Source organism: Cebus imitator, unplaced genomic scaffold (genome assembly GCF_001604975.1).
Source record: "Cebus imitator isolate Cc_AM_T3 unplaced genomic scaffold, Cebus_imitator-1.0 Scaffold92, whole genome shotgun sequence".
NCBI classification, from domain to species: Eukaryota; Metazoa; Chordata; class Mammalia; order Primates; family Cebidae; genus Cebus; species Cebus imitator.
Window position 1 is genome coordinate 1656661 of NW_016107407.1, and position 21123 is coordinate 1677783.

Below are 21123 nucleotides of genomic sequence, written 5' to 3' on the forward strand. Positions count from 1 at the left end.
GTGTTTTTTCTAATTTATAAAGGAAGGAGATTTAATGAACTCAGTTTTACATGACTGGGGCCTCAGAACCATGGCAGAAGTCAAAGGAGAAGCAAAGGCACATTTTACATGGCGGCAGGGAGAGAGCTTGTGCAGGGGAACCCCCATTTATAAAACCATCAGATTGTGAAACTTACTATTAGAAGAAGACTACGGGGAAACCACCACCATGATTTAATTATCTCCACCTGGCCCCACCCTTGACATGTAGGGATTACTACAATTTAAGGTGAGATATGGGTGGAAACACAGCCAAACCATGTCAATTACTTTTGTAAAGAAATAATCTAATAAGGAAAACTACTGTACTAGCTCATCTTCCTACCACAAAACATTGTTGAGAAATTACACTTTGCATATTTTAATAACGAATCATTATTATTCTGGTATAAGACATCTAAAGCTATCCGTCAGATATGCTCTGAATATTTTTCTTTGACAGTATCACTTAATGGCTGGTTGGAGGTTGGGTACAGTGGCTCGCACCTGTAATCTCACCACTTTGGGAGGCCGAGACAGGAGAATCACTTGTGCCAAGGCGTTCGAGACCAGCCTAAGCAACATAGTGAGACCTCATCTCTACAGAAAATTCAAAACTTAGCTGGACATGGTGGTGTGTGCCTGCAGTCCCAGCTACTTGGGAGAGTGAGGCAGAAGTATCTTGAGCCCAGGAGTTTGAGGCTGCAGAGAGCTTTGATAGTGTCACTGACTCCAGCCTAGGTGACACCAAGATGCTGTCTCTATGAAAAAAGAAACCAAACAACCCAATGCTCTTTCTGCCTGTCATCCCTAAGCCTCCCAGGTAGTTCTCCATCACCCCAGAGGCAGGTGGGGATTCCTCCACCCTCACAGTCCACTGGGTCCAGGTCGGCTTCCTCACAGGACCTGAGCGATTGACTTCTGCCCTGTCTCATGTGGAGGGGCCATTCTTCCGTGACACACTGTTTCTGTTTTCCTGACTTTGCTGTAGCCATCCAAACCAATCACTCTTTTTCCCTTTGTGGCCATTTGTCCTCACTCTGGCCCTGAACCACTGCTTTGCAGATGTAGCCTTTCCCTCTGTATGGCTGATTCTCAAATCTTTGTCTCCAGGCTTGGAGACATGCCCCATCTCCATCTGTCCAAATGTTTACAGGATTCCCACACGTTCCGCCAAGCTTAATGTGTGTAAAGCAGAACAGCTCCTTTCTCACCCAGTTTCCCTGTTTTCCCAGCCTGGTCAAAGATCACTATTTTCAGGACTGCTGGGGCAACGACTCTGAGATCACTCTCATCCTCCCTTTTCATCGACCGTCCTCATCCAGACAGTCACAGACACCTCTCAATACTGCCTTCAAGGGGTCCCCCAGACTTCACAGTTTTCTCTTTGTTCTTTTTGCCCCCAACTCTGAGTCCTCGCTAGGTCACATCTGCGTGGTTCCTATTTCCTTTTGCCTGGCTGCCTTCTCTCAAGCTGAAATTAGCTCTTATCTGCCAGTAGCCCATTAGTCTCAAGCCACATTATATATGTCACACAGGCTCCCCCACAGATGCCCTGTTCCCACTAGAATATTGGCCTCATTGGGTCCCTGCCCTCCACACGTCTTCCACTCTCCCTCTGTGCCCAGACTCTAACACCCCACATGCTCCTCTTCCCTGCAGTGGCATGATCGTAGCTCACCGCAGCCTCAAACTCTCAGGCTTAGGTGATCCTCCTGCCCAAGTAGCCAGGATTACAGGTGCACATCACCATGCCTGGCTATTTTTTTACTTTTAGTTGAGATGGAGTCTCACTGTGTTGCTCAAGCTGGTCTTGAATTTCTGGGCTCAAGGGATCCTTCCACCTTGGCCTCCAAAGTGCTGGGATAACAGGCATGAGCCACCATACCCAGCCTTCCACCTCCGCTTTTTTCATGCTCTGCCATCAGGCAACCTGTGATCCTGCTCCATTCTAAGCTCTGCCATGTGTTAGGGCTTTGATGTTAGACAAACTAACAGCTCCAAAACCTCAGTTTCTTTGTCCATAAAATTCTTACTACCTCGGCTGGGCACGGTGGCTCACACCTGTAATCCCAGCACTTTGGGAAGCCAAAGCAGGTGGATCACTTGAGGTCAGGAGTTCCAGTCCACCCAGGTCAACATGGTGAAACCCTGTCTCTACTAAAATATAAAAATTAGCCGGATGTGGTGGTGGTCACCTGTAATCCCAGCTACTCAGGAGGCCAAAGCAGAAGAATCACTTGAACCAGGGGGGCGGAAGTTGCAGTGGGCCAAGATCATACCATTGCCCTCCAGCCTGGGCAACAGAGCAAGACTCCATCTCAAAAAATAAAATTATGGCCGGGCGCAGTGGCTAACGCCTGTAATCCCAACACTTTGGGAGGCCGAGGTGGGCGGATCACGAGGTCAAGAGATTGAGACCATCCTAGCCAACATGGTGAAACCCCGTCTCTACTAAAAATACAAAAATTAGCTGGGCGTGGTGGTACGCGCCTGTAGTCCCAGCTATTTGGGAGGCTGAGGCAGGAGAATTGCTTGAACCAGGGAGGCGGAGATTGCAGTGAGCCGAGATCACGCCACTGCACTCCAGCCTGGCACCTGGCAACAGAACAAGACTCTGTCAAAAATAAATAAATAATAAAATAAAATAATTACTACCTCATTCCAAGGGGGTTGTTGAAAGGATGAAATAAAGCATCATGCATGGAAGGTTATGTAGCCCAGTACCTAGCACAAAGAGCCTAACTGTGCCTGGTTTTAGGATTAGCAAAACGTGATTGGCAAAATCAGTGTCATATGGCAAACACTCAGTTGGGTGAGTGAGTCACAGGAGTAGGTGCTTAATATATGTTGGCTTAACCAACCTGCAAGCTCTAACATAATCTCCCTCCTCTGCTGACCTCACCTGACCGCTCAGATGCTGAAACATTTCATTTGTCACACTCCGTGGCGTTTTTGCGCATGAGCCACTACACCGGACGGACTCATTTTCGTAATTCTTTCACATGTGTTGTTCCATCTGTCTAACTAGTTTGCAGGTTCCTCGAGGACAAGGATAATGATATTGTTATAGCTGACACTTCTTGAGTGTGGATTGTGAGCTAGCATTTTAAATTTATAAACTCAACCCGCACCACAGCTGGATGAGGGAGCTCGCTGCCATCATCCCTGAGTTATGAATCAGGAAGCAGGGGCCAGGATGCCAGCGTGTGACCCGAGGGCACAGGGTAACGAGCAGCAGCACTGAGGCACTGCGGCCCAGCCCCACAGCGAGGTGTGTTGCCATTGACTGCTTCCTAGATGTGGGACTGCACGCACTCCGTGGGTAGGAGAGAACTTACTCATTGATTCTCTGACTGATGGAAACCCTCATCTTTTGTAGCTACCCGTGCTTTTCTAGCAGATGCCTGGGCTCCTGGACATACTGCTCTAAGGCTGTTTGAGACAGCACGCCTCCTGGCCCCCTAAGATCAAGCTCTTTTAAAGAGCATCCTAAAAAGAACCAGGTTTACACACAAAAGCCAGGATGACTCCTAGCAGATGCTTTGCTACCTAAAAGTTGTTACGTCATGTAGAAAATGAAGAAGGAAAGAAAGAAAAGGAAAAGAAGGGGAAGAGGGCAGAGGGCATGTGAAAGAAGGGGTGAGGACAGTGAACAGACCGGGGCACACCAGAGAGACCAGATCTTCCCAAACAGTTACTGCCATGATGCTGGCTTCACACTACATGACCAACAGCCTTCCTGGATGTGTGGGTCTGCCCTTGTGCCTTCTCGGTCCCCCAAGCAGGGACAGAGTTCTGCTTCGAGAAGCTGGAATGGACTGAAAGCCAGGGGCTGGTGGAAGTCCAGACAGGCCCCTCCTCAAGTGGCACCATCCCAGGAGATGGAAATATTGCACAAGGAAGCAAGATGCCGGGCGCCAACTTCCGTGCTGTGCTGAATGACAAATCCAAGATGGTGGGGCAGGCGCGATGGCTCACGCCTGTAATCCCAGCACTGTGAGAGGCCGAGACAGGTGGATTACTTGAGGTCAGGAGTTTGAGACCAGCCTGGCCAACATGGTGAAACCCTGTCTCTACTAAAAATACAAAAATTAGCTGGGTGTGGTCGCATGTACCTGTAATCCCAGCTACTCAGGAGGCCGAGGCAGGAGAATCACTTGAACCTGGGAGGCAGAGGCTGCAGTGAGCCAAGATTGCACCACTGCACTCCAGCCTGGGCAACAGACACTCTGTCTCAAAAAAAAAAAAAAAATGTGCCATATAAAACATGAACTTAAAGTACAAAATTACACGGGATGTGTTACTATCCTGGAAACTAACTTTGGAAAATAGGAGTAGATTTCCTGCACCCTGCATCAACTCCTTCTGCAATAGAAATGAAACCCACTCTAAATGATCCCAAGCACACCTGTGAGGTCGTATAAGGGGCCAGACTGGCACCACCATCCACAGGGACATTACCTCTAAGGATCATGTATCAAGAGTCAGATCCCATCAGGAAATTTCTTTCACCATTGTCAGCACAAAAGGCACGAAGCAAATATCTTTTCCAAATGGACATCTACCCAGAAGGATCCCCACATTCCAGTCATCAATACTTAGAAGCAGAAAGCTATTAGAACTGTTCTTTCTTTCTTGCAGGGGTGAAAATAAGGAGGATTAGGAAAATGAAGCAAAGGCAGTGAGCCGTAAGTAGCACCAACTTCACCTAATCTTTGTCTTATTTAACTGGGTAAACAGCAGTGCTGACACGATCATATGTCCCCAGATGCTGCTGTGACATGACTAGGTTACAGTGAACTCGGTATCAGCTGATGCCATTGGAATAGACACGTGCAGATTTTCATAACCAAAGCGTTTGCATCTAATATATATTTCATGTTCCTGTCCGCTCAAGCCTGTCTTGAAGCTGATTTCATGTAACATCCTCTAGACTTTAAGGAACACCTCTCCACATTTCAAAGAGTAACAGATTGTATTTTTACAGTTTACTCCTTAGCAGGGGGGAATTAGAGCATTAACTATAGGAAAATTTTCTCTTGTACAATAAACCAAAAGCTTTGTAAACATAAAACGACAATTTTCATTAACAGGCACGTTTACTTTTGGTACTGCCAGTGATGTAAGGCATAAACGTCTTCGGGCAGAAGGACACCTGGCCATAACCTCTTCCTGACAACTCTGGCTCCAGTTTTCTCCAAGCAATGTCAGGTTTTATATTTTTCCAAAAGAAACAAATGGGAATGCCTGTGAATTGTTCATGTGCATTTGTAGTTCAATACTACATGACGCTTGTATATTAGGCTCCTAAATATTGTGTGACACAGCAACAGTGATGGGAGTCACTGCTCTTAGATCACACTTGCATTAGTGTCTCTTCCATCCACCCACCTTTTTTGGCTCTTCTTACTCTGATCTCCCCTGTCTCGAGGCTCAGCACTCCCCCTAACATCCTGGCGGTTCTTAGCCAGGGCAGTTTTGCCCCCAGGAGACATTTATGGTTGTTCAACTAGGAGATGCCACTGGCATGAGTGGATAGAGGCCAGCGATTCTGCTAAACATCCTACAAGGCACCGGGCAGCCCCCACAACAAAAATGATCCAGCTCCACATGCCAATGGTACTGAGGCTGAGAAACCCTGCACTACACTAACCAAACCACTTTTAATTGAAAGAAGAAAAAAGCCTTTTCAAGAACCTATAACGGCTCTTATTAGATTATAAATTGTAACCTCCTCAGCAACACCCTTCCCAATCCATTTCTAACCTAGCTGTCACCTGAACTGAGCAAACCCACGCTGAGCTCCCCCAGGTGCAGGAGCGGCGAAGGCACTGAAAGAGGGAAGAGGAATCGGTGCCTTCAAGAAGCCCACCCACTGGTGCAGGACACAGAGAAACTGCAGCACCTGGCCAGCCTCCGGCAGGTGTCAAAAATGCTCTTTCCTTTCTTCCTAATTAGCTCTAATTCCAAGCTGACTGTGATGGCTGGGTAAAGCGTGGTGGAACCTAGTCTCTTCCCTACATCATCATCTGTGCTCTTGTCTGTCTTCTAATCTATTAGGAAAATTTGAACGACCGGGGTTTTTTCTATTTGACATATATCTACCTCTTTCTTTCTCTTTCTTTCTTTCTCTCTCTCTCCTGTCTTTCTTTCTCTCCTTCCTTCCTTTTGTTTCTTTCTTGTTTCTTTTTCTTTCTCTCCTTCCTTCCTTTCTTTCCTTCTTTCATGTTCTTTTTAAGAAACAAGGTCTTGCTCTGTCACCCATGCTGGAGTGCAGTGGTGTAGTCAGGGCTCACTGCAGCCTGCAATCCCTGAGCTCAAATCATCCCCCTTCCTCAGCATCCCAAGTAGCTAGGACTACAAGTGTGTGCCATCACACCCAGGTAATTATATTTGTAGAGACAGGGTCTCAATATGTTTCCCAAGCTGGTCTCAAACTCCTGACCTCAAGCAATCCTCCTGCCGCGGCTTTTCAAAGTGCTGGGATTACAGGCATGAGCCACTGTGCCCAGCCTCCTTGCCTTCATAATTTCTAATAATTATTGTTTTGGTTATACAGCTAGTGCTCGACTTACGACCACGGTCGGGACCGCGGACCGGTCGTAACACAATTTGGTCGTACGTTGAGTAGGCCATATGTACAGTTGAAATGGTGCACGCGCAGATGGTAGTGCTGCCGGAAGCTGGTCCAACGTTTGCGCTGCCAGACGTGGAGCAGTCGTGGCTAGCGATTGCGGTTGTAAAGTCGAATGGTCGTAAGTTGCATAGGTGGTAAGTCGATCAATACCTGTACTGAATAAGCATACCTTACTTACAAGAAGCTTTTATGCTAGCACATCTCAAAATGTTTTAGCAATTTGGTACTCAGCCTTATCTGTTCATGACCTCTCTGCTCTTGCTGTTAATTGAGAAATTAATACTGTTCTCAATGGCTATAATGTAGATTGAATTGTTCAGCCACAGGTTTTTTGTCCTGAGATGCCTTTGGGTACCTGCTTGTTTCTTTTCTTAGGTTGGCTGTTTTGTTCTTCATTTTAAAATATGAACATGTTGGGCCGGGCACAGTGACTCACGCCTGTAATCCCAGCACTTTGGGAGGCTGAGGCGGGTGGATCACCTAAAGTCAGGAGTTTGAGACCAGCCTGGCCAACATGGCAAAACCCCGTCTCTACTAAAAATACAAAAATTAGCCAGGCATGGTGGTGAGCACCTGTAATCCCAGCTACTAAGGAGGCTGAGGACAGGAGAATCTCTTGAACCCAGGAGGTGGAGGCTACAGTGAGCTGAGATCATGCCAGTGCACTCCAGCCTGGGTGACAGAGCAAGACTCCATCTCAAAAAAAAAAAAAAAAAAAATGTCAAAATATTAACCTGCTGTTTTGATAGAAAAATAGCAATGAAGGCTGGGAGGGGTGACTCGTGCCTGTAATCCTAGCACTTTGGGAGGCCAAGGCAGGCAGATCACCTGAGCACAGGAGTTTGAAACCAGCCTGGGCAACATATTGAGACCCCATCTCTACAAAAAACACAAAGATTAGCTAGGCATGGTGGCGTGCACCTGTAAGCCTGCAGTCCCAGCTACGCAGGAGGCTGAGGCAGGAGGATCGCTGGAGCCCAGGGAGGTCAAGGCTGCAGTGAGCCGTGATGGTGCCACTGCTCTCCAGGCCTGGGTGACAGAGTGAGAAAACAAAACAAGGACAGCGATGAAAACATGCTTCCAATCAAAGAAACAAGAAAAGACTGCTAATTTGTCAGGCTCAATATCCCACGTGTTCAAGGAGTAGGAGAAATAGCATGCATTAAAGCCCTGTGCAGCCAAGAACATCTGCAGAGTGGGGATTACAGCTTGCCGTGGACTACCTGGAAGTGAAGTGACTTCATTTTACCTTCACTCTCCCAGGTGGATATAAACAATATCATTATGAAACATTTCCAGGAAAGTCTTCACACTGTCTCTCAGACAACCCTTTCTAGTGTTAATGGAAATAGATACACAATTCAACCCATATTCACAACTGGGTCTTCCAACATGTCTGCATGCATTGGTGATATATCTATTAAACAAGGAATATTATGCTTGTCTTCAGGCAAAAGCTGCTCTGAAAGCTAATGTATGTTGCAGTTAAGATCTCAGCCCTGATGCCAGATTATATGAGTTTGAATCTGTGTGTGATCTCTCTAAAGCATCTTTCCTCCTTTTTAAATGGGTGTAATAGCTGGACGCGGTGACTCAGACCTGTCATCCCAGCACTTCAGGAGGCCAAGGCGGGCGAATCACTTGAAGTCAGGAGTTGGAGACCAGCCTGGCCAACATGGTGAAACTTCATCGCTACTAAAAATACAAAAAAAAATTAGCCAGGCGTGATAGTGGGCGCCTGTAATCCCAGCTACTTGGGAGGCTGAGGCAGGAGAATTTCTTGAACCCGGGAGGCGGAGGTTATAGTGAGTCGCGATCACGCCACTGCACTCCAGCCTGGGTGAAGGGTGCCTCCTCCTCACTCCTCTGTCTCAAAACATGGAGCGAGGCTCCTTCTCAAAATAAATAAATAAATAATGAATGAATGGGTATAATATAGGTCCTGTCTCGTGGGGTTGTGGTGGGTTCGAAGTTAATACTGTAAAACACTGAGAATCGACCGGCACATAATAAATATTCAACAAATGCTAGCTATTGTCATGGGCAATATTCATTTTTTATCATCTCTTTGTTTTCAAAATGAAAAAATTGTCCTGACTATATTTACTACACATACTAATTGTAAAAAGTAAAAAAAAAAAAAATTCACATGAATAGAAAAGAAAATAAAAGTCCCCTCTAACCCTACCCCTTAAAAATAGCTGCTGTTTAAAGCTTGATCTAGATCTTTCCAGGCATTTATTTAAACCTGAATTATATACATCAACTGGTCAGACTCGAAGTCCTCTGGAAGAAAGAAAACAGCAGATATGTATATCCAATATGCATTTGTTACATGGTAGCATGAATCTAGTTATTTCCCAGGACAGGAAAGAAGGCTGGAAAACTTCTCTCCAATTCCTAAGTTGCTCCAAGAGTTTACTTTTTTCATTCTTTTAAATCATATTGTTACCTGATGACTGACTTAAATGAAATTATATATACTGCATGCTAATTAATAATAAAAATGTAGTGGGCCTTAATCCTAGCACTTAAGAAGGCCAAGGTGGGTGGATCACCTGAGGGCAGGAATTCGAGACCAGCTTAGCCAACAAGGCTAAACCCTGTTTCTACTAAAAATACAAAATTAGCCGGGTATGGTGGCGGGTGCCTGTAATCAGCTACTCAGGAGGCTGAGACAGGAGAAATGCTTGAAGCTGGGAGGCAGAGGTTGCTGTGAGCTGAGATTGCGCCACTGCACTCCATCCTGGTTGACAAGAGCGAAACTCTCTCAAAACATAATAATAATGTATTGAATATTAGAATACGAACTTGAATAAATTATAGAGCTTACATTAGAAGTCTTAAAACACAGCATATTTACTTTGAAAATGCTCTAAGCAGTATGTCTGCAAGCACATTTAACCCACTGAGTAAAGCAGTTGTTAAGCAGAAAATAAACAGATTTTTAAAGAACCACATGGCAATGATAAATAAAAAACAAATTGTATAAGTGAATGCAAAAATAAAGGTCTAAGAGAAACAAATATAACAAAGAGAAGACTACTGCTTCTGGTCACGAAGCAGTAACTGGTACAGGACTTGCCCTACTGCAATAAACAGGACACTGGAGAAGATACAGGAAACAATTGTTTTCAGACACCGAACAACAGACAAAGCCGAACTGTAACCCCCGAGAGAAGTGAAACAAGGCAAGACCTGTGCTCACCCCAGCTTTCCTTCTGAAGCTGCTTTGCAGATCGTGATATAGGAGGGAAACTCAGGCAGGGCATGGCAGTCTGGCTGCACTGAGGAGGCAGAAGTAGGGAGGGTGGGGCGGCTGGAATTCCCAGGGCTGGAGTTTCTTTGGCTCACGCACAAAGTAAAAACTCTATGAGGCCAAGCAAAGAACAACTACTAGGGAACTGTAAGACGAGCAATCCCCTAGAGATCTGAGAGGTGTTTGGGTTCTGAACAGACAAGTAAGCTGGAAGACCTCCAAAGTATACTGTTCTGGGCTGGGCGCAGTGGCTCGCGCCTGTAATCCAGCACTTTGGGAGGCCAAGGCAGGTGGATCACCTAAGGTCATAAGTTTGAAACCAGCCTGGCCAACACGGTGAAACCCCATCTTTACTAAAAATACAAAAATTAGCCAGGCATGTTGGCGTACACCTGTAATCCCAGCTACTCAGGAGGCTGAGGCAAAAGAAGTGCTTGAACCGGGGAGGTGAAGGTTGCAGTGAGCCGAGTTGTTGCCACTGCACTCCAGCCTGGGCAGCAGAGTGAGACGCTGTCTCAAAAAAAAAAAAAAGGAAAGAAAGAAAGAAAGTATACTGTTCTGAAAACGTACGTTATGTAGAAGTGGCATCATATTATTTGAAGGTACACTGATAAACTAAAGATGTATTCCATAAACCTTACAGAAACCATTCTTTTTTTAAAAAAAAAAAAAAAAAAGTGTTATTAGCCAATGGAGAAGATAAAATGAAATATTGAAAAATACTCAACTAATCCAAAGAGGCAGGAAAAGAAGGGAAAAAAAGTATGGCATAAATAGAAAACAAATAGCAAGACAGTAGATTTAAACATAACCATATCAGTAATTATACTAAATCAGTATGAATTAAGCATCCCAATTATAAATCAGAGATTATCCAACTGGATAATAAAGTATTGGACACAAGGATGTTAAAAGTAAAAGGATGGAGAGGGTAAACAAGAGACATAAGAAAGATGGATTGACTGTATTCATTTCTGGCAAAACACTTTAGGGCAAGAAACAGCACCAGACATAAAGAAGAACATTTCACAGTGATAAACTACCAAGTCACTAAGAAGAAATAGCATTCCTAAATGTGAATGCACCCAGTTGTAGAACTTCAAAAGACCTGAAGCAAAAGCTGACAGAATCGAAAGGGAAAAAAGACAAATCCATAACTGAGTTATGTATTTCACCACCCTTCTCTTCATAATTGATAGAAATCGCAGATAGAAAATTGGTACGAATACAGAAGACTTGAACGCGCTGTCAACTAACTGGATCCGATTAACTTTTACAGAACGTTCCGCCCTCCAGTGGCAGACTAAACAGTGTTTTCAGTGCAGATGGAATGTTCATCATACACTGGGCCATGAAACTAGTCTCAATAAATCCAGCGGGATTGCAATCACATACTGGGCTTCTCCCACAAGTTGCAATTTAATTAGAAATCAGTAACTGAAACTGGAACTCTTTTACATTGCTGGTAAGAATGTGAAATGTTACAGTCACTTTGAAAACAGTTGTCAGGTTTTTTTAAAAATGAAGTCAAACATATAAATAATTGTACTTCTTGGCATTTACACAAGAAGACTCAAAACATATGCTTATACAAAACATATGCATACATGTTTAAATCATCTTTATAATTTTCAAAAACTGGAAACAACCAACCCAAATATTCATCCATAGACAGCTAGATAAACTACAGTTTAAAAAAAAAAAAAATTAGGCCAGATACAATGGCTCACACCTGTAATCCCAGCACTTTGAGAGGCTGAGGCAGGCAGATCACCTGAGGTCATAAGTTTGAAACCAGCCTGGCCAACATGGTGAAACCGTGTCTCTATTAAAAATACAATAATTAGCTAGGCTCAGTGGTGGGTGCCTGTAATCCCAGCTACTCAGAGGCTGAAGCAGAAGAATCAATTGAACCGGGGAGGTGGGGGTTCCAGTGAGCTGAGATCGTGTCATTTCACTCTGGGTGACAGAGCAAGACTCTGTCTCCAAAAAACAAAAAAAAAGTTTAAGTATGTATATCATAATGTCTAGAGTTGCCGCTAAATAAATAAAAAGAAGAAAAAAAACTGTATGGAGAGATATCATCAAAAAGAAATCATAAACTAAATTGGAATAGTAGAAAATATTCACATAATCCCAAAGAAGTCAGAAAAGAGGAAACAAATGTAAACCAGAGGGAACACACAGAAAACAAATAATAACATGTTAAAACTAAATCCAGACACATCCATATTTTTTTTTAAATGCAAATGGCTTAAACACAGCGAGCTGAAGTCAGAGCTTATTGGCCGGGCGTGGTGGCTCACACCCCTGATCCCACCACTTTGGGAGGATCGCTTGAGCCTAGGAGCTCAACACCAGCCTGAGTAACGTAATGAGACCCTGTCTCTACAAATAATAACAATAATAATAATAGTGATCAAGAAATAAAATTAGCCAGGTATGGCGGCTCACATCTAAGTAGTCCCAGCTACTCAGGGAGGTGGGAGGATCGCTTGGGTACAGGAGGTGAAGGCTGCAGTGAGCTGCGATCACACCACCACGCTCCAGTCTGGGCGGCAGAGCAAGACCCTGTCTCAACATATACAAATAAATAGAGATGATCAAAATGGATGTTAAATGAACCAAATACATGCTGTTTACAAGAAACTCAGTTCAAACATGATATAAGTGGGTTAAGAGTAAAAGGCTGTGTGGCTCACACCTGTAATCTCAGCACTTAGGGAGGCCGAGGTAGGCAGATCGCTTGAGGTCAGGAGTTCAAGACCAGCCTGGCCAACATGGTGAAATCCTCTCTCTACAAAAAATATAAAAAATTAAGTGGGCACTCTTATTCAGTTTCAGGATAGTTTCATTATGTTAAAGACCATACTTTGTATGATTTCAATTCTTCTAAGTTTGTTACAGTTTGTTTTATTTGTTTATTTTTTCAAGAAAGAGTCTCACTTTGTCACCTAGGCTGGAGTGCACTGGTGCAATCTCAGCTCACAGCAATCTTCGCCTCCCAGGTTCAAGTGATTCTCCTGCCTCAGCCTCCCAAGTGGTTGGAACTACAGGCACGTGCCACCACGTCTGGCTAATTTTTGTTGTTTTAGTAGACACAGGGTTTCAACATGTTGGCCAGGCTGGTCTCGAACTCCTGACCTCAAGTGATCCACCCACCTCAGCCTCCCAAAGTGCTGGGAATACAGGCCTGAGTCACTTCACCCAGCCCAATTAAGCTATTTTTTAGAAAAACCGTTATGAAGCAGTACACTATTCCTTGGAGGTGGTTAGAGTGTTCATTACCTGCCATCAAAACTGTCCTGACCCTACACAATAAGCTTTCCTTATTCTTCCACTGTTGACTTTCTCAAGTCACAATATGTCCCTAACTAATGTTTCCAGTGTGTGCAATGAAATATTGATATTTTTATCCACTTATAGCTCATCTCTTATACGCTGAATTATAAAACCATAAGATTTTAGTACCTTCTGCTGCTCGATTCACTTAAGTAGAGGAGTGAATAGTTTTTATCATCTGGTGTCATCAATGGTAGTACACTAAATTATTCAGAAGTATGTTCACCAGCAGAGTTCCCAAAAATACACGAATCAAAAGCTAGTTTGGGCCTCCGGGAGCATCCACTGCGTTCATTAATGCAACAGACTAAGGAACTGTACCCTCAACGATCCCAGTGGGATGGTGAAACCCAGGTGAAGTTCACTCGATGCACGGCACACCTCAGTAATCAAAGGAATACAGCCGTGGAACACGTTAGAGCATGTCATTACAAGCCGGAACTCTCTCGGGCGCACTAAGCTTCAGCACCGTAGCATTGATCTCTTTGCTGTCATTTGTTGTTAAGCAGTGATATACAATTTATGTGCCCTAACAGCCTGGCAATAGGCTCTTCTGCATTGCGAGCATAGAACAAAATACACCAGCCAACTCCACTACAGGCCCATCAGCCCCACTTTCTTTTCTTTTTTAATTGTTGTTAATTGTTTTGAGAAAGTCTTGCTTCCTCTTCCAGGTTACAGGGCAGTGGTGCGATCTCGGCTCACTGCAACCTCCATCGCCTGGGTTCAAGTGATTCTCCTGTGTCAGCCTCCCGAGTATCTGGGATTACAAGCATGCACCACCACTCCCAGCTAATTTTTTGTATTTTTAGTAGAGACCGGGTTTCACTGTGTTGGCCAGGCTGGCCTCAAACTCCTGACCTCAGGTGATCTGCCCGCCTCAGCCTCCCAAAGTGCTGGGTTATAGGTGCGAGCCTTGGTGTCCAGCCTGTTCAGATTTTTAAACAGGCTGGGCATGGTGGCTCACATCTGTAATCCCAGCACTTTGGGATTCCAAGCTGGGAGGATCCCATGAGCCGAGGAATTCAAGACCAACCTGGGCAACATAGCAAGAACCCATCACTATAAAAAATTTTTTCTGAAATAGCCAGGCGTGGTGGTACACGCCTGTCGCCCTGGTTAGTTGGGAGGCTGAGGTGGGAGGATTGCTTGAGGCCAGCAGTTTGAGGCTGCAGTGAGCTACGATTACACCACTCCAGGCTAGCCTGGGAGACAGAGTGAGCAACCCTGTCTCAAACAAACAAAAATTGAAGATGAGGAAGATTCAACAAAACATAGCAAATGAGGATTCTAACCTTCCAAAATGATGGAGGCTGAGTAGCAGCACCTCATCATTAGAATCAAGGCTGGTGCAAGTATCTCAATGAACACCAGGTTGGAATGGCAGATGGAGGAGTCCCTCGCACAGAGAACAAGGAAGAGGGCTCGGAGGGCATAATTCAGAAAACTCAAAAATGGTTACGCGGTTAAAGATAGCAGCCGCAGTAAAAGTCACGATCCCTTGTTTGTTTCTGAGCCTGAGCCTATTTTCAGATCCAGAGCTGACTGAATGAGAAGTCTGTGTCTGCAGAAACATGGTAAATGCATTTAGTAGTGATTCCTCAGACCTTCTGCAAATAACTAAGGCTGTTACCTGGGTAACCGTGCCTTGGTGAAAGGGGAATGCCTGCCTAGACTTTCTGAGGATGATTGGATAGAGTCTGGATTGACACTGAAACCTGGGATTCGAAGTATCACCATGCCTTCCCTGCTAAACTGGGGGTGGCTGGGGCTGTGTGGTCCATGGGGTCCCGACCTGGGTCCAGCTCCCAGATCTGCCCAGTGGTCATTCCTCCAATCCTGTTTGTACAATAAGACTGGACACACTCTTTAGGTGGCAAAATCCCCACCTGCAAAGTGAGAATTATCGCAGCAGGAAGGCCAAGTGGAAACCTCTGAAGTCCCTTCTCCCGCGGGAATGACAGTGAATTGGCCAGGCCTGGTGGTTCATGCCTGTACTCCCAGCACTTGGGAGGCCAATGCAGGCGAATCACTTGAGGTCGGAGTTCGAAACCAGCCTGGCCAACAGGGTGAAACCCCATCTCTACTAAAAATACAAAAAAAAAAAAAAAAAAGCGAAGCGTGGTGGCAGACGCCTGTAGTCCCAGCTACTTGGGAGGCTGAGGCAGGAGAATTGCTTGAACCCAGGCAGGCAGAGGTTGCAGTGAGCCAAGATCATGCCAGTGTACTCCAGCCTAGGTGACAGGGTAAGACACCATCTCAAAAAAAAAAAAAAAAAAGGAATGAAAGTGAATCAAAAACAATACCTGGAAAGCAATGGCACCCTCAGATCCTTAAAGAATGAAGGGCTAGTGGTCTCTGTCATATCCTCATTTCTTCCACCAGCCTAGCCCCTGCAGAAGCCAGGGGGGTCGCAGCAGGTGACGGGAGACTGCAGCAGACTTAATTAAGGAGCAGCCCAAGCGGCAGCTGCCGTGCCCGTGTGGCGGCTTCGCTAGAGCGCATTAGCACCGCCTCTGGCACAAGGCATCTGACCGCCCAGCTGGCAAATGTGTGTTCTTTCCCATCCCTCTCAAAATAAGAAGGATCAGAAGCAGTTACCATTCACACGGGACATGAAACAGTATGCATTTCAGTCTACCCTCGGGACTACGTTAGCTCCCTGCCTTCTGTCACATTACACTTGAACGACACCCGGACCATCTGGACATCCCGCAGTATAAGACATGGGTCCTTTGCATTGAAGACCTGGTGCTGATTGGACCTGAGGAGGAAGAGATGGCAAGATCCTGCAGGCCTTGATAATACATATGCCATTTGCAGGGTGAACGGTGAGCGCTGTGCAGGTTTAGGAGCCTGCAACATCAGGGAAATGCTTGGGGGGCCAGAGGGCTGAAGTATGTGGGGACATCCACCCGCTAAGAAGATGCATAGCACATGGTGATATGGTTTGGCTGTGTTTCCATCCAAATCTCATCTTGAATTGTAGCTCCCACAATCCATTGTGCGGGGGACCCAGTGGGAGATAACTGAATCATGGGGTGGTTTCCCCCTATACTGTTCTCATGGTAGTGAACAAGTCTCAAAAGGTCTGATGGTTTTAAACGGGTTTCCCCTCCGCTTGGTTCTCATTATCTCTTGCCTGCCACCATGTAAGAAGTGCCTCTGCTCTTTCTTCACCTTCTGCCATGATTGTGAGGCCTCCCCAGCCACGTGAAACTGACTTAGTTTTAATTGACTTAATTAAACCACTTTTCCCTTACAAATAACCCAGTCTTGGGTATGTCTTTATTACAAGCAGCATGAGAACAGACTAATACACATGGCAAGTCCTTCCAGGTTCTGGAGGCAGCAAATTCCACACATGGGAATGCTGCTGCAGCCGACTTACTGGGTGACATGGAAGGCTGCCAGATGGGACCCAGAGCAGGAAGGGCCCTGCCGCAGGTCCTGGCTGCCGTGCAAGCAGTCATACTGCTTGGGCCCTGTCCCCTAGCAGACCTTATATACTAGAGGGACCTGTGGTGGAAACAGATGCTGTGGGGAGTTTGCAGTAAGCCCAGTAGGAGACTCACAATGCAGCCTCCTCTGGTTTGGGAACAAGGCCATGCAGCATTTCACATAAAGCCGCTCCCATCGCACAAGTGGTCCAGGAGAGTTGATGTGTTTGACCACAGGACATCAAGTAACCCCACGGACGGAGCCGCTCATCATGACCTGCATTGGCCAAATCCACTAGGCCATAGTTTGGGGGTCTATCCTCCCTAAGACGGCTCTGGCAATCCCATCCTAGATTGGACCCATACCAGGCCAGAGAGTACAAGTAAACTTCGTGAACTGATAACAATGAGGAGGACGGCCGGGCCCAGTGGTGGCTCATGCCTGCAATCCCAGCACTTTGAGAGGCTGAGACAGGCAGATCACTTGAGGTCAGGAGTTCAAGACCAGCCTGGCCAACATGATGAAACCCCCATCTCTACTAAAAATACAAAATAATTAGCCGGTATGGTGGTGCGTCCTGATGATGCGTGCCTGTAATCCCAGCTACTCAGAAGGCTGAGGCAGGAGAATCGCTTGACGTTACAGTGAGATCATGCCATTGCAGTCAGGTCTAGGCGACAGACCAAGACTCCGTCTCGGAAAAAAAAGTTAATTAAGAATGAGGACAAGGAGGTTTTGGAGATGTGAGCACACAGGATTAAGGAGAAATGTGCATTTAGGAGGATGGAAGGGAGAATGAATTAGGAAATGTAGGACCTCCAGGCAGGCAGCGCGAAGGCACACTTGAAGTTTATAGCAATTTGTAACAAGCAAGTGAAAAAAAGCTCAACATCACTGATCATTAGAGAAAGGCAAAGCAAACCACAGTGAGACACCATCTCACACCAGTCAGAGTGACAATTATTTAAAAATCAAAAAATAGACCCGGCGCGGTGGCTCGTGCCTGTAATCCCAGCACTTTGGGAGGCCAAGATGGGCAGATCACGTGAGGTGGGGAGTTCGAGACCAGCCTGGCCAACATGGAGAAACCCTGTCTCTACTAAAAATACAAAAGTAGCCAGATGTAGTGGCACATGCCTGTATTCCCAGCTATTCAGGAGAAAGAAAGAGGAGCATGTGAGCTGAGGGTGTAAGCCAGAGGGTAATTGTCACAATGCACTGTGGAACCCAAGGGGGCTGCAGAGGGTGGCAGCGGGCAAAGAGCAAAGGAAATGGATTGCAAACCCAAGGAGGGCCCCTGGCATCAGGGTGAAGGAGGAAGTGTGCTGCAAGACAGATGGTGGAGGTGGAGAGTGGGAAGCTCAGGTTTCCCCTATCAGAGGACAGCAGTCAGCCTGCACTTTAGCCTGGGTGACAGTGTGAGACACTGTTTTTCAAAAAAGCCTAGCAAGTTAGGCTCTGATAAAATAGTTTCTCCAGAGGGCTGACCTTGTTGAGAACAAATGCTCTGGGGGATTTGCGAATGGTGACTTTTCCTTCCCGCTGCCAGAAGCACAGGGGATTTTTCTTCTTTCATGGTGAGGACCTGGGAGAGCTCTGGGAGGTAAAATTCAAAGGAGTGTGTGGGAGTCTCTTCTGAATTGCTCCCCCTGAAGTTTTTAACTCTCGGGCTTGTCCATGCTGAACCTCTGGCAATCTGGCCATCACAGTTCAGGTTCTCCTGTCCTGGAGCTGATTCCTGTGGAGGATTTTTTTTGTGGGTTTTTGCTTTATTAAGTTGTGATTTTCCATCACTGCCTGTCTGTCTCTCCAGTTTTGGGGACAGTGGTTTTCCCTGTGACTTCACTTCTCTGACAGATCTAAAAAGAGCTGTTGATTTTTCGGTTTGTTCAACTTGTTATGACGGAGCATGACTTCTAATCTTAGATGGCAGCCAGAAACTGCCAGAACCTTCCAGAAACTTTAACTCAATAAAAATATACCCAAAAGAATTGAGTGTGTCTAAGAATTGTAGAAAGGGGTAGAGATTCAGCTACACACTGAGCTTAGAGCAACAAAAAGGGACGACATGATTGGCAGGTGGTGTTGTGGACTGGGCAAATTGGAGCACTCACACTTCCGGCACATGCACCAATTCAGGCAACAAAAACCCAAAAATATGTTTAGTGTGGCCTTGCTATTTTAAAACTGTAATTTTTGCATAATGAGAACAAAATCTGAAAATGTTCCTGCAATTCATTTATTAACTCTGAAACGAGGAAGTGACAAGTCTGATGTCAGTTGATGTGAGTCACAGAGGACTCTCATAAAAATTACATTGGTTTAAATGAAAGCTGCCAGGAGATTTATTTTAAAAAGAAAACAGAATTACAGTGGTAATCCCCCCTTCTTCTATTTTTCTATTTGTGCTAGGTTTGAATGTTTTTGTCCCTCCAAAATTCATTAAAGTGGATTTTAGTCTCCTATGCCACAGTATTAAGAGGTGCAGCCTTTAGGAGGGGCCTGGGTCGTGCCCGCGAGCCCCCATGAATGGGATCAGGTGCCCCTAACCAAAGGATTTGTTGGAGGGAGCTTACTCTTTTGTTCACCTCTTTTATCTTTTCCACCACGTGAAGACAGAGTTCCTCCTCTCCAGAATATGCAGAATGAAAGCAGAGCTCCTCCTCTCCAGAATGGAAGCAGAGAGTAGCCCTCGCCAGACCCCAATTCTGCCAGCACCTTAATCTTGGACTTCCCAGCCTCCAGAACTGTGAGCAGTAAATCTTCACTGTTTGTAACTTACCCAGTAGGTGTTATTTTTTATACCAGCACAAACAGGCTGAGACTGATATTGGCACTGAGAAGTGGGGGTATTGCCACCAGCACACAACACCAGCCTGGGGCAGCCCCAGGAACAACAGAATCCCGTAAGAGCATGGACTGTCCTCAGCAAAGCCACCCAACCACAGCCATGTGGGACATGAGTCAAAGAAGGTGATATTCGAGCTTTAAGATTTAATGTTGTTTGCCCTTGTTGGGTTGTGGACTTAACTGGGGACGGTTATCCCTTTCTTCTTGCCTGTTTTTCCCTTTTGGAATGGGAATGTCTATCCTATGCTTGTCTCAACATTGTATTTTGGAAGTAAAAATACAATGTTTGGGAAAACTTGTTTGATTTCACAGGCTTACAGCTAGAGGGGAATTTGCATCAAGATAAATGGTACTAACAGAGAACAGCTGGGCTCCTGGCTAAACCCCACCCTTAAGCTTGGAACTGTGGCCCTAGAAACAGCTGGCCCGGTTTTTCCACCCAAATGCTTTTTTGGCCTGCCACGCTCCTATTCTGTGCCCATAAAGACTTCAGCGGGCAGAGCAACACAAGCGGCTGAGCATCGGGAATACAAGCTGCTGAGCGTTGGGGATATGAGCAACTGTCAGGGACTACAGATAAACACGGCTAACTTCAGATGGTGCAGCTTCAGAGGGGAGCCTGGCTAGAGACGGCTGGGCTTCAGGAAAAGATCTCCTCCTCCTGCACCATCCCCTTTCCAACTCCCCTTCCACCAAGAGCCACTTCCATTGTTCAATAAAGTCTTCCACATTCATCGTCTTTGAAACAGTGTGTGACCTGATTCTTCCTGGATGCTGGACAAGAACCCAGGCGCTTGGACGCTGCTGTGGGGCCCGCGCTGAGCCCGCTCCTGCCAGAGAAGAGCGACCAGCATTTGTTCCCTCTGGCTCCTGCACTTGCTTCCTCAAATGTTCCGTCTCACAAGGAATGGCCATCTTAGTACCTTCAGTCTCACCTATATCTGATCTACATGAGATTCTAGACTTTTTTTTTTTGACACAAAGTCTCATATTGTTGCCCAGGCTGGAGTGCATTGGCATAATCTCAGCTCACTGCAGACTCCACCTTCTAGGTTCAAGTGATCCTCCTACCTCAGCCTCCCAAGTAGCTGGAATTACAGGTGTGTACCACCATACCTGACTAATTTTTCTATTTTTAGTAGAGATGGGGTTTCGCCATGTTACCACGTCGGCCAGGCTGGTCTCGAACTCCTGACCTCAACCAATCCACCTGCCTCAGCCTCCCAAAGTGCCGGAATTATTAAAAATACAAAAGGTAGCCAGGCATGGTGGCAGAGGCCTGTAATCCCAGCTACTCAGGGAAAAAAAATTATTTTAGAGACAGAGTCTTGCTATGTTGTCCAGACTGGTCTCAAACTCCTGACCTCAAGTGATCCTCCTGCCTCAATCTCCCAAAGCTATTCAGTTTTTGTTTATTTGTTTGCTTTTTGAGATGGAGTCTTGCTCTGTTGCAAGGCTGGAGTGCAGTGGTGAGATCTCGGCTCACTGCAACCTCAGCCTTCCGAGTAGCTGGGACTACAGGCGCGCACCACCAAGCCCAGCTAATGTTTAGTATTTTTAGTACAGACGGGGT

The 21123-nt window shown here is 45.8% G+C and overlaps 2 long non-coding RNA genes across 4 annotated transcripts in view; both read left to right on the top strand.

The window, feature by feature from the left end:
- Window positions 1-3618, top strand: part of LOC108309179 — a 22878-nt gene extending 19260 nt beyond the window's left edge. Inside the window, exon 2 of the long non-coding RNA XR_005201381.1 lies at window positions 3401-3618. This is a non-coding gene — a long non-coding RNA (uncharacterized LOC108309179). The remainder of the gene's footprint in view (window positions 1-3400) is intronic.
- The window catches only part of LOC119472261, a 48436-nt gene extending 28150 nt beyond the window's left edge, over window positions 1-20286 (top strand). For 2 of the 3 annotated variants that reach the window (XR_005201378.1, XR_005201380.1), the window contains exon 3: window positions 19316-20286. This is a non-coding gene — a long non-coding RNA (uncharacterized LOC119472261). The remainder of the gene's footprint in view (window positions 1-19315) is intronic. The other variant, XR_005201379.1, reaches the window with a different exon arrangement.
- Window positions 20287-21123: the final 837 nt, after the last annotated feature.